Below are 16,679 nucleotides of genomic sequence, written 5' to 3'. Positions count from 1 at the left end.
AAAGCAAGACTCTAAATGTACCTTAAATCTGGAGCTCTGCACACCACTTTCCTACTAAGCTCTGCCTTTGATCTCCAGGTTAGAATTAATTCTTCCAGTCTTGATTATATCCAGGAAAGAATTTTTTGCCATTGGATGTGTCGACAGGTCCAGCAGTTGAAATAACTGATCTTAAGGCTTCTTCAGATACATCCTGCCGTTTTCACTCTGCTTATTGTCTCATCCCTCTCCTCACTCTCTCCTTCTTCTGGAGTTGCTTGAGATTCTGGTAGTTGACTTTTTGAATTGATTATCTCCGAAAGCAGCTGAAAATCAGATCTGCCAGATATCTGAAGAGCCAATTACATCTTCCAGAAGGGACAGTAAAAGTGCACCTGCTGAGCATCAAGCACACTGGGCAAAACTAATTTCAGTAGGACTACAGGAGTTTGCCAGCTACAAGTCCTTTTATAAGGATTGAATGTATAGCTTTAAAAAAAAAAAAATCAATGGTACATTAGTTTTATAGACTAAAAAACTCCATATATAAAGGCCAATGGCCACTTGTGCAGCTAGCTTCTAATCAGCTGAACAACTGATGCAACTTCAACAAAACTACATGGCTGTTAAATCAAATCCAAATGCCAGTTTAATCTGTCATCTGCTTGGAATATTAACTTTTATTTCCCGGGGGACGAAACAACTATTTCCACAGGAACGTACTGGCAACTGGCACGCAAAGGTTCTGGTCAGAGATGAAAAAAGCTAAATGCTTGTAGCGGATGAATGAATCCTCTCACCTTTTAAAGCTAGAGGCAGAGCTTGGAAGCAGCGCTGATTAGATGCTGATTTGCAGGAGGAAGATCTTGCCTTGTTTGGCATTTTCTGGGCCTCACTGGTAACATACTGTGAAATGCTAGTGGTTTCCCTGGCCTCTGAATGGTAGATGGATTGGATGGTTTGGGGTTGCTTAATGCTGGGGAGGGGGATTGTCTTTTCCAGGCCCTAAAAATAGCCTAGGACAAATTTAATTCCAAAAGCAAAGAGCAAATTTTAAAAACAGAGGAGATAGGTATGTTTTTCTTTGATTGTGTTCATCTGTTTGGCATAAAGTCTCTTGAATGCAATTACTGAATTGTTCTAGTTTTGTAAAATAATCCTGCTTCCATGCTTAGTGCTAATTGTAGAATGAATGCTTCATCCTGAAGTGCATACTCTGAAGCAAAGATATCCCAGGAGGTGAAGTAAGGTGGGAAAAGGTAGAAAGCCTATCAACGGGATTTTTTAAATTGAGATGAGATGGTAGAACAAGAGGAAAAACTGCTTTCTGAAAGGCTAGGAGGATCAGGGCTGTTTCTATCCAGGGGAAAGGCTATTCCACAAGGCAGTCACCATAACAGAAAAGGGATGCTTCCTAAGGCCCATCAAATGGTATGACTTCAATGGGATCTGAACCTGATTTGTTTATAGAGAGAGGGAAGTCCTCCAAGAATAGCAGGGCTATTACAGAGCACCTTATAACAACACATTTGAGCCAGAAAATCAGATGTTGCTCCTCAGACCAATACAGATTATCAAGGTCCAAGCCGTATGTGTCAGGTTTCCAAGTAATACCTCCAACTGAATAAGACTCCGGGGCCAGGAGTTCCTCAAAGTTCCACTTTATTAGAGATGTCATATTGGCACATTTGGGAAAACCCGAATCTGAAAGCACCCTGGGTTTTCCCCAGTCAAAGTCTCTTCCCCTGCATCCAAAAATCCATCACATTGGTCCAATCAATCCATCATCCCAACTAGAGATGTGTCCCAGTCATGCCTTTCTAGGTGCAGGGTGAATGTCCTTGACTCCCAGAGAAAAGAATGTTATTTTGGCTATCTATTTCTACCCACTCCATGCAACCCTCCTCCCAGTTTCCCACAGCAGGCCTGTGCACTAAATGTGGCAGCCCTGAAGATCCAAAGAGAAAGATGGCCTCCAGGGCTGAGAGTATGGAAGTGTTGTTATCACATTAAAGAAAAGGTAGAACAGCTGAATTATGACATAGTGTTTCAAGGATCTAGACTGAAGCCTGGCTTGTGAATACCCTGAAGCCCTAGTATTTGGTGGTGCTTAATACTAGCAATAGACACCTGTTGGGGATTTTGCCATGGATTGGAATAGAAAACATGTCATTGGTTCTTGCCTTGATACTCAAGCAGTAGTGCAAGTATGCTAAGCTATTCATAGAACATATTAATCTTGGCTTAGGAACTGGCTATCATTGAGACTGCCTGCTCCAGGCAAGATCTCTGCCTGTTCGGCAGGACTGGTCAGAGATTGAAGTGGAGATGATCCCCTACCAAGCAGTTTATATATGAGATTATTTTCACATCACATTCAGATGAGATTATTAAAACTGTTCTGATGTATTGTTTTAACCACTACTATAAAAGTGGAATTCTCAGCATCAGCTACAACTGAAGTGGCCTGTATCCCTAAGAAATAAATAAATCTGGTCATCTCCATTATAGATATGGAGTACACGAAGGACTACTCAGTAGCCCCCTAGCTACACAAGTATTTAAAAAAAAACCCGAGGAGACACAGAAAGTGGGAGTGAATTGACTCTCTTGGAGTGCATGGATCTACCCAGGCATCCTGGTTGCTATGCTTGACGAGTGGGGCAGAATAATTTTCTCCATGGTCTGTGGAGAACCTAGGAAAACAGAGCCAGGCTAACTGATATGATGGAGCAGCTAAGACAGTCAGATACTGTATTTCTACATGGACTCCACAAAAAGGTAACAGAAAGGGCCCTTGGTAGAAAAATAAAAATAAGAAATCAGCTGCTGTCATGCATCACAAGTTACCTTCATCTTTAGAATGTTCTCACAACTTTAAAAGACTGGCAAATGGATTTTAATGACTTCTTTATATAAATAAGATGTGGTTATCTTTTCAACCATCTGAGAACAGTATCTGGAACACTTAATGCTGGTGGCCCAATGCATTAGAGAAACCAAAAACTCATTATTAAAGCCAAGAAATGACAAACTGCTCTAAATCAAATAGTTGAGCTGGGACACAAAGTGGGCTGTGCTGTGGGGGTGGGTATTTTATCTCTGGAAGCCTGGGATGGCTACCCAGGAATGCCCCATTTCTACAAGACACAAAAACCATGTGCCATTGTTTGGGGGATTATCCAGTGATTCCCGGAGGTTTGTACCCAAGGAGAGTCAAATTGTAACATCCCTGTCACACCTAATCCACATGAAGAAACCCAAGCAAAAAAAGTTTTTCTCTTGTGCTTTGCCATAGACATTATTGTTTGTGGTATGGAGAACAGTCTGCATGTCTGCAAAAAGAAAGAAAAAAGGGGGTATTGCATATAGTGCATATAGTGATGCAAAAGAGATGGACTAACATCACAAATAAAACCAGAATTTTTCATACTAAGTTTTATGGACAAGGGATTAGAAAAGAAATATCGGAAATTTTATTGTATATGGTAAAGAGGACAAGATTATTGTATGCAAAAAAATTGAAAGAGCAATGAGATGCCTACAGTAGAAGATTGGATTATAAAATTAACTAGACTTGCAGAAATTCTGGGGCTGACAAATTTCAGCAGAGAAAAAAATGACAGGTTTGGTTTTTTTTTGAAAGGTTGGAAAACCTGTAAGTATTTTTTGTTGAAAGAAGGAAAAACAAATTGATGATTTGGGGACTTGGGAATTAAAAAGACATGAAAAGGTTTGGGAAAAATTTTAAGAGGATAATTACTCAAACAGAAAGAAGGGCAAAAGGAATAATTGAATGGTTTTTTTAAAAAAAATCTCTATTGTTTATTTCGTTATAGTTCTTCATATGTAAGTTCAAATCTTTAATAAATTGTCCAAAATTACACGTACAACTTTAAACATTACAATTCTTCTCTTTGCAATATGAAGTTATTTATGCATATTAACCAAAAATGCAACAGTAAGAAGACAAGCCATATTATGTCCTCTCTATCATTTTATATTTTTATCATAATGAACACAACTAACATTTTCAAAACATTCTTTAGGCATCTGGTAAACATGAAACAATTTTTTGGCTGAATTAGTCTCATTTAAAGATTATCAGAAGCATACTTATAATCTTTAAACTCTTCATCATTATTTCATTAATGACTAGATTTTTGTGATTAAAGCACAATAACCACAATTTCAGTAATGTTCATAGCAAGATATTAACTTTTTACGTGCTTATTAAGGCAATTAATTAATCATGAAATAAGATTATCAAAGTGAATATATTTTAGAATTTGCGTGGAAGCACACTTAGCAAATTAAGAACAAATTTATAGATATTTTAATATATCCAGTAGACTTTGAATTCTCCTTTTCTCTTTTTCTTAGAGCTCTATTTCTTTTTTAAAAGTTAAGGCATGTGACAAATTAAATTTAAGAAAGTTATAGCAGAGAAATAATTTCTATTTTTTTTTCTTATCTGCAAACTGAGAATTAGATTTTTTTAAAAAATTGTAGGAAGTTAGCACCCACCTCTCTCCTAGAAAAATGAAATATTCTAGGAAATATTAAAAAGGCAGAATATTATACCTCTCCGGATGGCAGGAAGCAGACTCACTCTTAATAGCCCCCACACTCTCAATAGGGCCGTGGTGGCTCAAGGCTATAAGAAGCCTGTTATTAAAACCAGCTGCCTGCAATTACTGCAGGTTCAAGCCCCACCAGGTCCAAGGTTGACTCAGCCTTCCATCCTTTATAAGGTAGGTAAAATGAGGACCCAGATTGTTGGGGGGGCAATAAGTTGACTTTGTAAATATACAAATAGAATGAGACTATTGCCTTACACACTGTAAGCCGCCCTGAGTCTTCAGAGAAGGGCGGGATATAAATGTAAACCAAAAAAAAAAAATAGCCCACAGCAGATGTCAGCACTTTAAAAATAGAGATAGCTAGGTCTATTCATAAGCAAATGCCCTCACCCAAGATCCAACAAAGGTAGGATTAACCCTCAGCCATAATAGGAATTGCCCAAAACACTCTTTATTACATCATCACCCAGCAAGATTCAACCAAGCCTGGGACTCAAAAGACAGCCTACAAAGTTACCCCTGCATGGCCCATGGGAGTCGGACAACCAATCAGAATACAAGCTCAAATTCAAAGCCCAACAGAGGGTATAAATCTCTCTCACACATCCATGTGCTTTTTTGCCCAGGACCTCAAAATCATGTGGTCCTGTCCACCATTAAACCATGTTTTCAAGCAGTCTCCATGTTTCCAGTGTCTTTCTCCCCACTTGCAACTGAACCCAGATGGACATTTCTTCCAACAAAATGTACAATATGCAAGGATAGGATTTTCTGTTCAGCTGGTATATTTTCTAACTAAAGAGCATCTGTTATATAGTATTCTCTAACCCCAAAGATATCAATTAGAAAGGATACATATTTTCCAATTGCCTCTTGCAAAACAAGAAGTACTTGACACAAAATTCTCCAGTCGGGTTTTCAAATTCTCTGGGGCCAATGCATACTGTCATGAGAGGAAAAAGTGCACTGAAGTGAAATGACACTTTGCATTACATTTGCACCTTCCAAAGCGATCTGGAATAAATAAAGAATGTGAGAATGCAAAGAGACTGTTGACTTTCCAACTGCTTTATCAAAGTCAGAGTGCAACTCAAACTTTTAACTGAGCACCATTAATTTTGGATGTGTTTTTACTGTACAGTATTTAAGGATTTTTAGCTTTAAGAGAATTGTCTTTATATACTGAGACACTTCACATTTTAACACCTATTACTTGCATTGGTAAAGCCCAAACTAAATTTACGCAAGAAGAAATCTGTGAACAATTGTATTAATCATTTAACCCTCTCCCTAAATAGCCCATCTCACCTTTGCATCTATAATTCTGATTCTTGTTGCTTAATTCTCAAAAACGGCTAATGTGCAACAGCTTAGATAATGCATTTGATTATTAAAACTGCTGACTGAGAGTATATAGATCCATAAAATTGAATCCCTAATGGATAAATGTGCTCTTTAACATACGAAGTTATGGATTTGTGATGGAAGTGCATCACAATCCATATGCTGTATTTACAGGAGACAATTGCTCCCGGGTCATCTCTAAAGCAGATGGATGAGATTGCCTTAGATTTTCAGAATGGAAACTGTTTAAAAGGAGCAGCTATTGAAACATTGCTTTACTGTGGAAAGCAGAAAAATCTTTGGAACTTATATATTAAATCTTGCTTCTTCAAACGTTTTTAAATTCTTTATTGTTAAACAGGCTAATTTTATTTACTTATTTCTAAGATTTTTGCACTGCTCAGTTGTACTCTGGTTCTGAGAGGCAGAGAAGGAGGGCAGAATAATACCAGTAGCAGCTGCTCTCCACTTCTCCTTCCTCCTAAGGAATGCAACTTCTCTTTTCTTTCCCTTTTCCTTCTCGTTGCTTCGTTCCTTTCTTCTGTTTAGGATAAACCCCTCTCCTTTTTTCCTTTTTCCCCCCTTTCCTTTCCTTTCCTTTCCTTTCCTTTCCTTTCCTTTCCTTTCCTTTCCTTTCCTTTCCTTTTTTTTTTTTGCAGTTTCTACGGGAAGTGAAGGTCCTGTAACTTGAGCAGCCCCTTGCTTTGAGGGGAGGAGGAAAAAGCCACAACGGCAAAGGTATGCTGGATAAATGCCCAGGTCTCCAGATGCAGGGTCCTCGTAAGCAAGCAGAGCTGCATATCTTGGGGAGAGGAAGAGGCAAGAAGATTTCCTACAAAAGGCGGCCTAAACCCAGGTTAGGGTTTAATTAAGCCCCAAAGGCCAGGCAAAGGGATAGATGGTGGAAGAACTGATTTGGAAGAAGGCAGAGAGAGCACGCCCTATCTCGGAAACATGTAAAAGAACCTGATTCTAAGGTGGGCAGAAATCCGGAGGGAGAACTGAGATCAGAGAGAAATAAAAGCCAATAAAAGAGAATATTTGTAGGTCAGGGTTGAAATGTGGGGTCCTTGGCTCTCTCTGAGTTTAGGTAATGAAATGTCTGCAAGAAAACAAGCAAGCTCAGAGAGCACGAAGGACCCTTCAGAAAGGAAAGCATTTGCAACTAGCCCCCTCCCCCACTACAGCTACAGGGGCAACAATGAAGGGCGGGAAGCTTTGGGCGAGGAATAGCAGGGTGAGGATAGGCAGGTGAGTCCTTGTGATGGGAAGATGCTGGGCAACAGTTTGGAGTTCTTGGGACCTGAGACAGAAGCCGACGGAAGCACTGCAGCCAAGGAGCAGCTACAGGAAGCTATAGCAGAAGCCAGGAGAGCCAATTTGGAGAATGGGCCGGACAGTCGAGTGTTCTCCAGGCTGCCTGTCGAATACCATAAGTTCCTGCTGTACCTCTAGTGTACCTGCATGTCCTGACTAAGGAGATAAATAAACTCTGTAAAGAGATCCACAATTACGGATGAGATATTCCTTTTTTTTAACTAGCCCCAGGAGAAAGATAAATCACCTGGAAGAGAGGCAGGCTTCATGAGTATAATTCCATTAGTTCCAAAGGTCTGTTAAATTTAAACATGCATGTGCACTTTTATACATTTTATACAACAATCTTCAATTTGCAGATGATAGAACATCTGGAATGGCTATTCCTGGCTAATCCTGAGAGACAAAGAGGAACCTGAAAGATTTGGGCTGCACTTTAACATCAAGAAAATAAAGATAAAGACAACTGCAGAGAAAACACACAGGTCATAGTGCAGCTGGACAATGAGAAATAGTAAAGGACTTCATCTTCCTGGGCTCTAGAAATTGATCAACATGGTGATTGCATCCCTGAGATCAGAAGGTGTAAGGCACTTGGAAGAATTGCAATGTCTACATGAATAACATCTGGAAGAGTAAAGATAAAGAATAAGTGTATTATTTTGCTGCTTCCACATACTTCAATTTCCTATACCCTCCCCAACCTGATCCCTTATGGGTGGGGGGGGAATGACATACACTACAAGCTTCTGAGGAAGACAGGAAATTATGGGGGGCTCTAAATCAGAGGTGGGTTTCAGCAGGTTCTGACAAGTTCTGGAGAACAAGTAGTGGAAATTTTGAGTAGTTCGGAGAACTGGTAGTAAAAATTCTCACTGGCCCCGCCCCCATCTATTCTCTGCCTCCCAAGTCCCAGCTGATGGGGAGGAAATGGGGATTTTGCAGTAACCTTCCTCTGCCACGCCCACCAAGCCACACCCACAGAACCAGTAGTAAACATTTTTGAAACCCACCACTGCTCTAAATGGTCAAAAGAAGAAGGGGTGGCAGAGAATGAGGTGGCTGGATAGAGTCACTGAAGCAGTTGGCGTGAGCCTAAATGGACTCTAGGGGATGGTAGCAGACAGGAAGGCCTGGGGGAATGTTGTCCTTGGGATCGCGATGGGTCAGATACGACTTCGCAACTAACAACAATTAAATGGGAAGAGGTAGTTTTTCAATATCCTAGCCTCATATGGTTTGGAACTTTGTAATTAAAATGTATGGTCTTTAAGAGACACCACAAGCCACAGCCTGTAGCTTTTCAAGAGCAATTTGATCATTTTACTCAACCCAGCAGAAAAGTATGTAGTTGGCAAATTTGGGAAGTGGTAAAGGACCTTTTTTTTGGGGGGGGACGTGGTGGTTCAGGGGCTAGGACTTTGAGCTTGTCGATCAAAAGGTTGGCAGCTCAGCGGTTCGAATCCCTAGTGCTGCCGTGTAACGGGGTGAGCTCCCAAGAAGCTAACCTAGCAGTTTCGAAAGCACATAAAGATGCAAGTAGAATAACACGTTTGATGGAAGGTAACAGCCTTTTGTGAGCCTTTGGTGTTGAGTCATGCCGGCCACATGACCACAGAGATGTCTTCGGACAGCACTGGCTCTTCGGCTTTGAAACAGAGATGAGCACCACCCCCTAGAGTTGGCAACAACTAGCACGTATGTGCGAGGGAAACCTTTACCTTTACCTAAAGGCCCTTTTACAGAGATTGGGGAATCTCTGGAGTCACTAAGATCCTCTTCAAAAGAATGGTCCTTGTTCCCTCGATTACCTTGCCTGTAGTCAGACTTTTTAACCCAGAAGTACTTGAACTAGAGTAGGATCTTTAGGGCCTATCCTGGGTGATAATGCAGCAATTTGCAATTACTTGTTTGTAAGTTGAGGATTCAGTTGACTCCAGCTGCTGAGACAACTGGGTAAAACAGCATTATCTCTCTTTGTGGGGATCATGTTAATGACATTATTCAAGACTGAGGAAAGGGGTAATTGGGTCAAGCACTTTCAGAATCCCTGCTTTAACCCATCTATTCACCCAGAAATAGTTGCCCAACTAACCAGCGTCCCAGTGGTAAAATTTGTTGCTAACGGTTCTGTGGGCAGTTGTGGTAGCTGGTAGTTGTGGCTTGGTGGGGTCATGTAGACTGGGTGGGCATGGCCAACTTATTTTTTTACTTTTTTAAAGCATTTTTTTACTACCAGTTCCGGCGAATAGGTAGTAAAAAAATGCTTTAAATTTTTTTTAAAAAAAGTTCCGACGACTACAGCTGTGGCGCACGATCATCAGAACCTTTTAAAAAAACTTTTTAAAAGCATTTTTTATTACCTATTCACCGGAACAAGTAGTAAAAAAATGCTTTAAAAAAGTTTTTTAAAAAGTTCCGCACTGTGCCGCGCTATCGTCGGAAGTTTTTTTTTTTCTTTTTAAAGGCATTTTTTTACTACCGGTTCTCCTGAACCGGAGCAAACTGGTAGCATTTCACCCCTGCAGTGTCCCCATTCTTCCTAATTTAGTCTCTAAAACAGGGGTGTCAAACTCAAGGCCTGCAGGGTGCTTAGATCTGGTCCATGGGACCACCCTGGAAACGGTGAAGGTCCAGCCACAGTGTGTCTGCTAGCAAAAATGGAGCTTGGGAGGGCTCTGCTAGGATCCCCCTAGCCACACCCAAGCCACCACAGGTGCACCCGACAGGAGTGATGTTGAGCTGGCCACACCCACCCTGACCACGCCCACCCTGGCCCCAACCCCCCCCGCCGAAGTCAAACACAGCGCTGATGTGGCCCTCAATGAAATCGAGTTTGACACCTCTGCTCTAAGAAATAAGATATGGAAGTAATCCACCTCTAGCTACACTCTGTGTGGTAATCAGCAGGAAGTGGATTAAAAAAGTTCTTTCTTTCCCACTCAGTAGAGGATTTTCTCCTTCAAAATGAGTAAGAAAAACTGTAAAAATGGTCACTGAGCACAAATGGGTTGGATCAAAACCTGAAAATCTAGAACAGTGGTAGTCAACCTGGTCCCTACCTCCCACTAGTGGGCGTTCCAGCTTTTATGGTGGGTGGTAGGGGTTTTGTCCGATATTGAAGCACTTTCCTTTTTTTTAATTTAATTGACTTTTTAAAAAATTATCATAGCATTATTTAAAAACATTTTGATTAGGTTTTCATAAAATTCTCCGTGACAATTTAAATTTCTGAAAAATATACTATTTGTATTGCTCGCACATAAGTTTAGTTCACGTTACATAGGTGAAACTAAATGGCGCTATAGTGCGACCGCAAACAAAAGAGCCTCGTCCCAGAATAGCTCGCACATCTCCCCCACACCACCCAGCTGTAACAGACAAGCAGAGCATGTAACCGGCACACACCCCAAACCCAATCCACGATGCGCAAGAGTCATGCACAGACGACGATACATGGTGCATTACTGTGGAACCGGTGGGCAGTTAGAAAAGTTTACTGCTGAGATACAAAAATGGGCGGTAGATATAAAAAGGTTGACTACCCCTGGTCTAGAAAGACACTATAAGGAAATGCCATTCAATACGGTACAGCGTTTGCATCTAAAAGATGGTCCAGACAATTTCTTATAGTCTGCAGATGAGGTGAATTCTATCTGATATAAAAATAGCGGATTGCTGGTCTCAGTGTCTCGTAAGAATTTTTTGATATCTGAATAATTTTATTTTTGAAATAGTTTTTTTAATATAGCTTAGTTGATTTTGGAATTTTGCCCCGATCAAAATCCTTCCATTTCTACGCAGCAGTTAAACTATTCTTGCAAAACTAACAAAAGTTATCTGGGAATCTATGCTCTATTTTTCTTCTGGTCCTTGTGACTGAGAAGTTGACTTTCCATGAGACCAGTGATAACTGGACTGCTAATACAGAGTTCCAGTCCATATATTTACATTCCAATATCTCAATAGGAAAAGGAAAGATTGAATTTTGAGTGGGATTCAAGTTTTAGTTGGCTCTATGAAAGGAGAAGATAAGGAAAAAAGACTAAGAAATATAATATAAAGCATCTAAGGGCAAAAAATATTTAAAAACCATCCATGTAAGAAGAGGAGGAAGGAGATCAAATTGAGAGCAGACTTTTAACAACTCTGAAAATACAGTAGGCTGGGAAGGAAGATAAGTGGGAGCTAAAATGTGAGGTAACAATTTTACTTCCTGATTCCAGTTGAACTGTCAGCTCATTAAAAATGGTAACAAGCACGGTTGTGGCATTTTAAGGTTCTATTCCTAGTATTTGTCGGTGAAATGGTTAAAAAGAGGAAGTAAACAATTTTAGAATCCCAAACATAAGAGGAGGAAAGGTATTTGAAACTGAAAAATGGTTACAGTATTTCAAAATGATTTAATAGCAGTTTTTGATTTGAGCAAATGTATGAAAACAATAGTAGTGTACTATAGCATTTATTGCATTGGTAACCTTCAGATTAAATGGAAAGGGATGCAAGGACAACTTTTTTGGGTGCTGTTAGGAAATATGATTCATAATTTTTGAGCATTATTTATAAACATTATTTATAATGTTTGAGCAGTTTACAATTTATAACCCATTCCTTTTGTTAAAATTATCTCCAGCTTCCTGACTGATGGGATCTTCAGATTTGTGTGGTGCTGCATAACAATATTTCTAATATTGCCTGGAAAGTGGTATATATGTAGGCATTTCTGCAGACATATGAGATCATTTTACTAGACCAGGGGTCAGCAACCTTAAACACTCAAAAGAGCCACAAAGGTCTTAACCGGAAGCCCCCCGTTCAATTCTGGAGCTGACCGGAAGTCCGGTTCCCCCACCATAGAGTCTCCTCTTAGCGTGGCATTCTTTTTCCTCTATCTGCCCTAACTGAAAGCTCTATCAATTGTGGAACTGACTGGAAAACCCACTCCTTGCTATAGAGTCTCTTCCTGGTGCGCCGTGCTTTATTTCCCCATAACCGGAAGCTCCTCTCAAAATTGTGGCAGCAACAAGGAGCCGCAGCAGAGGGATGAAAGCCACATCTGGCTCCAGAGCCGTGGGTTGCTGATCCCTGTACTAGACTATCTTTCCCAGGTATAACTGTTAGGTTTTGTAGCAGGGAAGAAGAACATTAATTGTACATTTTTTAGCTGAATTCAAGAAGATAAAATATTGGCCAAGGGTCAAATCTATTTCATGAACATAGGTAGTATGTTCAGGCCTCCATGAGGTCAGATCTGTTCCTGGATTCTGCCATATAATTGCTAAAGCTAATGCATATCATAGATTGCTCTACTTCAGGAATTTCCAACTATTTTGTTCAGTGGGCACACCTGGATTTTGAGAACATGCTGAGTGTAGATGCTGGAGAGAGATATCACAAAGCAAAATGTCAGATGGGGTATAGCAGTTGGAGGTGCCAAGGGACACATTGGTCCCAGTGATATCACACTGAGGACTCCAGCATTAAGCACTATTGGAATTTGTTCTATTTAGCTTACATTATTATGTGGATTCAGCAACTATAGACTGTAAACCTGGTTTGATTTAATATTATGGTAAAGCCCAACCATTCTAATTTATTCAACAGAACCTAGATAAAGCAAACCTTGGCTTCATGCAATGTGTGAACTACTGTCAGATGGAATGACATAATAACAGACTAACAGAGTTGGAAGGGACCTTAGAGGTCTTCTACTCCTCCATCATAATGACCTGCTATTCTACTTTCTAATTTGCAATAATCTTAGGAAACTTTACACTTGCAATTAGATGCAGCAACAGGTAGATGTGGGCATTCTGCCATTCCTTTAGCTCCTCTCCTGCCCCTGCAGGTTGTTTCCTACTACCTCTACTTACCTTTGTTCATTTTCTGGGCAGGTAAACCCATGTCCAGGACTAGGCTAATGTACCCCAGCATTATTATTTTCGGTGGGGACCATTTGGGACTCAGAGGCATTCTTGAAAATGCCTACCATCAACATTTGACAAGACAAGGAGTGGAAATGATGGTGGTGGCCAGTGTATTCTCAGTCCCCAGTATTTGATATATAGGGAACTATATATATCTAGTGAGATGGTATTCTTAACTGAGCATGTTTAAAATGTAAGATGTATTTGCACTTGAACAGCACTCCAGTGATTTAGAGAAATTCATTATAACACTCCGGCATTCTGGCTTTCAATCAGATTTGACACGATTAGACACCCAAAACGTATGCTTTTTGTGGAAAGCTAGAAGTTAAATGGACAAAATTAGTAAAGTTATGTTTGTGCCTTAAGGGCAGCATTTTGGATGTGCTAAGAAAATAGCAGAATGTTAATTAGAAATATTTTTTCTTATCAGCACTCTTCATAGTTGTTAGGCTTTTGCTTTATGGTGTGCTTATTTTATTGGATATATTGATGCCTGAGGATCTTCACAGCCAGCTGAAATTGTGGTAACCTTTTATGGAAGAGATAACATCCTTTCTGCTTTCGTCCCCAGAGGGACAGTCTTAATCAACTTCAAATGATAAAGGAGAATTGCAAAGAGGAATTATGTGGAAGTTGCTATTTCCAAAAATAGATAACTGACAGATTTATTTAAGATTATGATTTTGGGTATGTTTCCAGTCTTGACTAAATAACATCAGAATAAGGCTGAAGATTGATTTCAATTTCCTAAAAGCAGATAAAGGAAAGATGTAATTGGTCTGTTCCAAGTAAGCAATACTGAGACTCCATTCATCCACAGTTAGTAGCATAGGACCCAATTTCCCATTGATTATCTAGATTTGTGGAAAACATTGTCACAAACACAATTCTAGGTTGCCAGAGTTTTATTTGCATTACACTACTTATTATCCATATAGAACTAGGATGATTATATTCACATAAGATTACACTATGAAGTCAACTGAATGGGTAAAAAATAAATCTAGGAATCTTTTTTTAAAATGTTCTATACATTAAAGTTCCATACAGCTGGACAGATTAGTTTTTAATGCTCTGAAGAAGAAATGTGGGACAATGATAGAACCTATTAAAGTCTAGATCGAATGAACCAAAGAAGCTCCAGTGTGCTGTGACTGGAGGATCACACATGATAGAAGATGAAAACCAGAATCAAATGAAGCCTGAAAGTTATTAATTCTCTAAATTTAAATCTAGGCAAGACTACTTGGAGCCATAGTTTATATAAAAGATTATTTAAATAAGCCTGAAGGTCTCTAACCTTTGCTTGGAGGAATTATGATCTTGTAGATCATAGGATGTAATCAACAGTAAATGAAAATCCAAAGAAATTGTGTCTTGTGGAATTTGGGTGTGACATCAGTACCATTGTGGCTGGATGACTTCTGAAGAAGAATGGAGGTGTGAAGACAGATCCATGTAAGTGGAGTTGACAGTTGCAATTAAAAACAGACAGGTGAATGAGCAGATCACCTTGTTTGACCCACTCTGGGTGAACAGAGGATGCATGTTCACACAAGCTGTGCTCCATAGAGTGGCTTTTCATGAAATCTCAAGGTAGCAAACCAGGAACCAAGGGAATATAAGTTCACACTTCCTCTGCTAATTATTAGAAATGGGTTATTAACTACTTTAAAAAGGTTGGAGACCTTCAAAATAAAAAGGCTGGAAACACAGATGAATGCCTTCGTTCCTTAATATTTCTTAACAGTTACAGTACTTTAAAAGCTTTAAGAATATAAAATAAACAGCAAAAAACAAGATGTTTAGAAAGTTTTAAACAGATTAAGGGATCTGAAATACTGGACTATTTGATTTCGAATATTAATACTTTGAAATAAATTCTAAAGAATAATTGTATTTTTGTGGGAAAGTTATTTTCAATATTGGAAACACTAGAAGAGAAATAACAAGATAAGCAAGTTGGTGTTCAAAGACATTTTTGAGGAATTGCACAGGGACCTTGAATCATTGATGTCAGCTATGTTGTCTGTTCTTAGCAACATTCTATTTCCCAGATGAGGCTGTTATAGAAAAAGATTTGCAACAAAAGCTATCTGAGAATGTGAACAAGAATTTGTCATTAGACATAAAAAAAATCATATGAGGCTTAGAAAAACGAAATAAGAATGTTAATCCCAGAGAGTAATTGGTATGTGTATGTACATATATATATAGAGAGAGAGAGAGACAGAGAGAGACAAGGATCAACAATCACCTGAATGGATTAAAGAGCAAGATTGTTTTATGCAAAAAGTAAGAACACAAAGTTAGTTTATTCAATCAGGGTTAAAATTGAGACATTATTTTGGGTGGTTCATTTTGGATTTGCTGACATCTGAACTGGAAAAAATGTTGTGTACTGGATTTGCTTATGGTTAATATGGTGTTTGGAGAGTCAGTTTTGTACAGTGGTTAAAGCATTAGGCTAGAAACAGGGAGGTCATGAGTTCTAATACTGCCTAAGGCACAAAGCTAGCTGGGTAATTGTGAAATTCTGAAAAACTGCCCCTAAAATTGCAGTAACTTCTTCAAGCAGACTCTGAGAATTATGCACAATTGAATGGAAGGGGGAAAATATTTAAGCCTTTAAACATGTTCAAGTTTGGCAGCATCTAAACTGGCTTGTTTTTTCATTTAAATTAAGAGAACTTTATGAGCTTGCTCTCTTTAAAGGATATATTGTCTCCCTCGTCATGTATAATTTCAGCCTTTGGTTTATACTAGGATACTTGGACTACTTTATGCCTTTTAAATGTGGATTTTCTTAGTTAAGAGTCAAGATATAGAATGATGAGTCTTAGGTTTGTTAGGTAATATTATTTTAGAGCTCTGTTTGAATTTTTTTGCTTAACCTCTGGATTGGAAAAGACATTACTTCCTGAATTTCCTTATAGTTGAATTATGGGATGAAGAGTTTTTTTAAATCTTTGTTAATTAAGAGGTGAAAAGAGAGTGAAATTTTTTACACTTGTTATGATGTGAATAGGAAGTTGCTTTCTTAAGAGTTTATTCTTTCTCTTTTACATCTTTTATTTGCTTTCTCCCCCCCCACCCCCTTTTTTAAATTTGTTTCCAAACATAATAGAGTGACTGGTTTGATATGTTTCCGTGCAAAAAGCAGTCCCTAAAGGGAAACTAAGAAATTCTATTTGCCTAAATTGGGATTGGGGATATACTAACCACAAATTTGTTTTTAAACTGTGGTCAATGACCAACCCATAAAATCTATTACATGCATGTAGCTAATGTTGATTAGTTCATTAGGTAGAGCGCCAACTAGACTGCTGGCTTCTTACATGGTAGAATTGTTTGAATCTCAGAAAACTGTTTTAAATAAAACTGATCAGAGTAACCAGGATATTTAATTTGGTGTAGTGTTAACAGAATGTGACAAGTGGCAGCATAAAATAAATGTAATTGCTCATTTTCACGGCCCCTTCACAGATTGGTCTTAACTAAGTGAAAACAAGGGCAATGACAAAGA

General features: G+C 39.0%; 1 protein-coding gene across 4 annotated transcripts in view; it reads right to left on the bottom strand.

Annotated features, from left to right (window-relative positions):
- OPN5 (opsin 5) overlaps window positions 1–9,362 on the bottom strand; it is a 31,790-nt gene extending 22,428 nt beyond the window's left edge. For 3 of the 4 annotated variants that reach the window (XR_009155175.1, XR_009155178.1, XR_009155177.1), the window contains exon 1: window positions 22–9,362. The gene's annotated coding sequence lies outside the window, so the exon portion shown is untranslated. The remainder of the gene's footprint in view (window positions 1–21) is intronic. The other variant, XM_058184018.1, reaches the window with a different exon arrangement.
- Window positions 9,363–16,679: the final 7,317 nt, after the last annotated feature.

Source organism: Ahaetulla prasina, chromosome 1 (genome assembly GCF_028640845.1).
Source record: "Ahaetulla prasina isolate Xishuangbanna chromosome 1, ASM2864084v1, whole genome shotgun sequence".
In the NCBI taxonomy this organism is placed as follows: Eukaryota; Metazoa; Chordata; class Lepidosauria; order Squamata; family Colubridae; genus Ahaetulla; species Ahaetulla prasina.
Note: the sequence above shows the minus strand (reverse complement) of the source record. Positions and strands in the feature narration are given on the sequence as shown.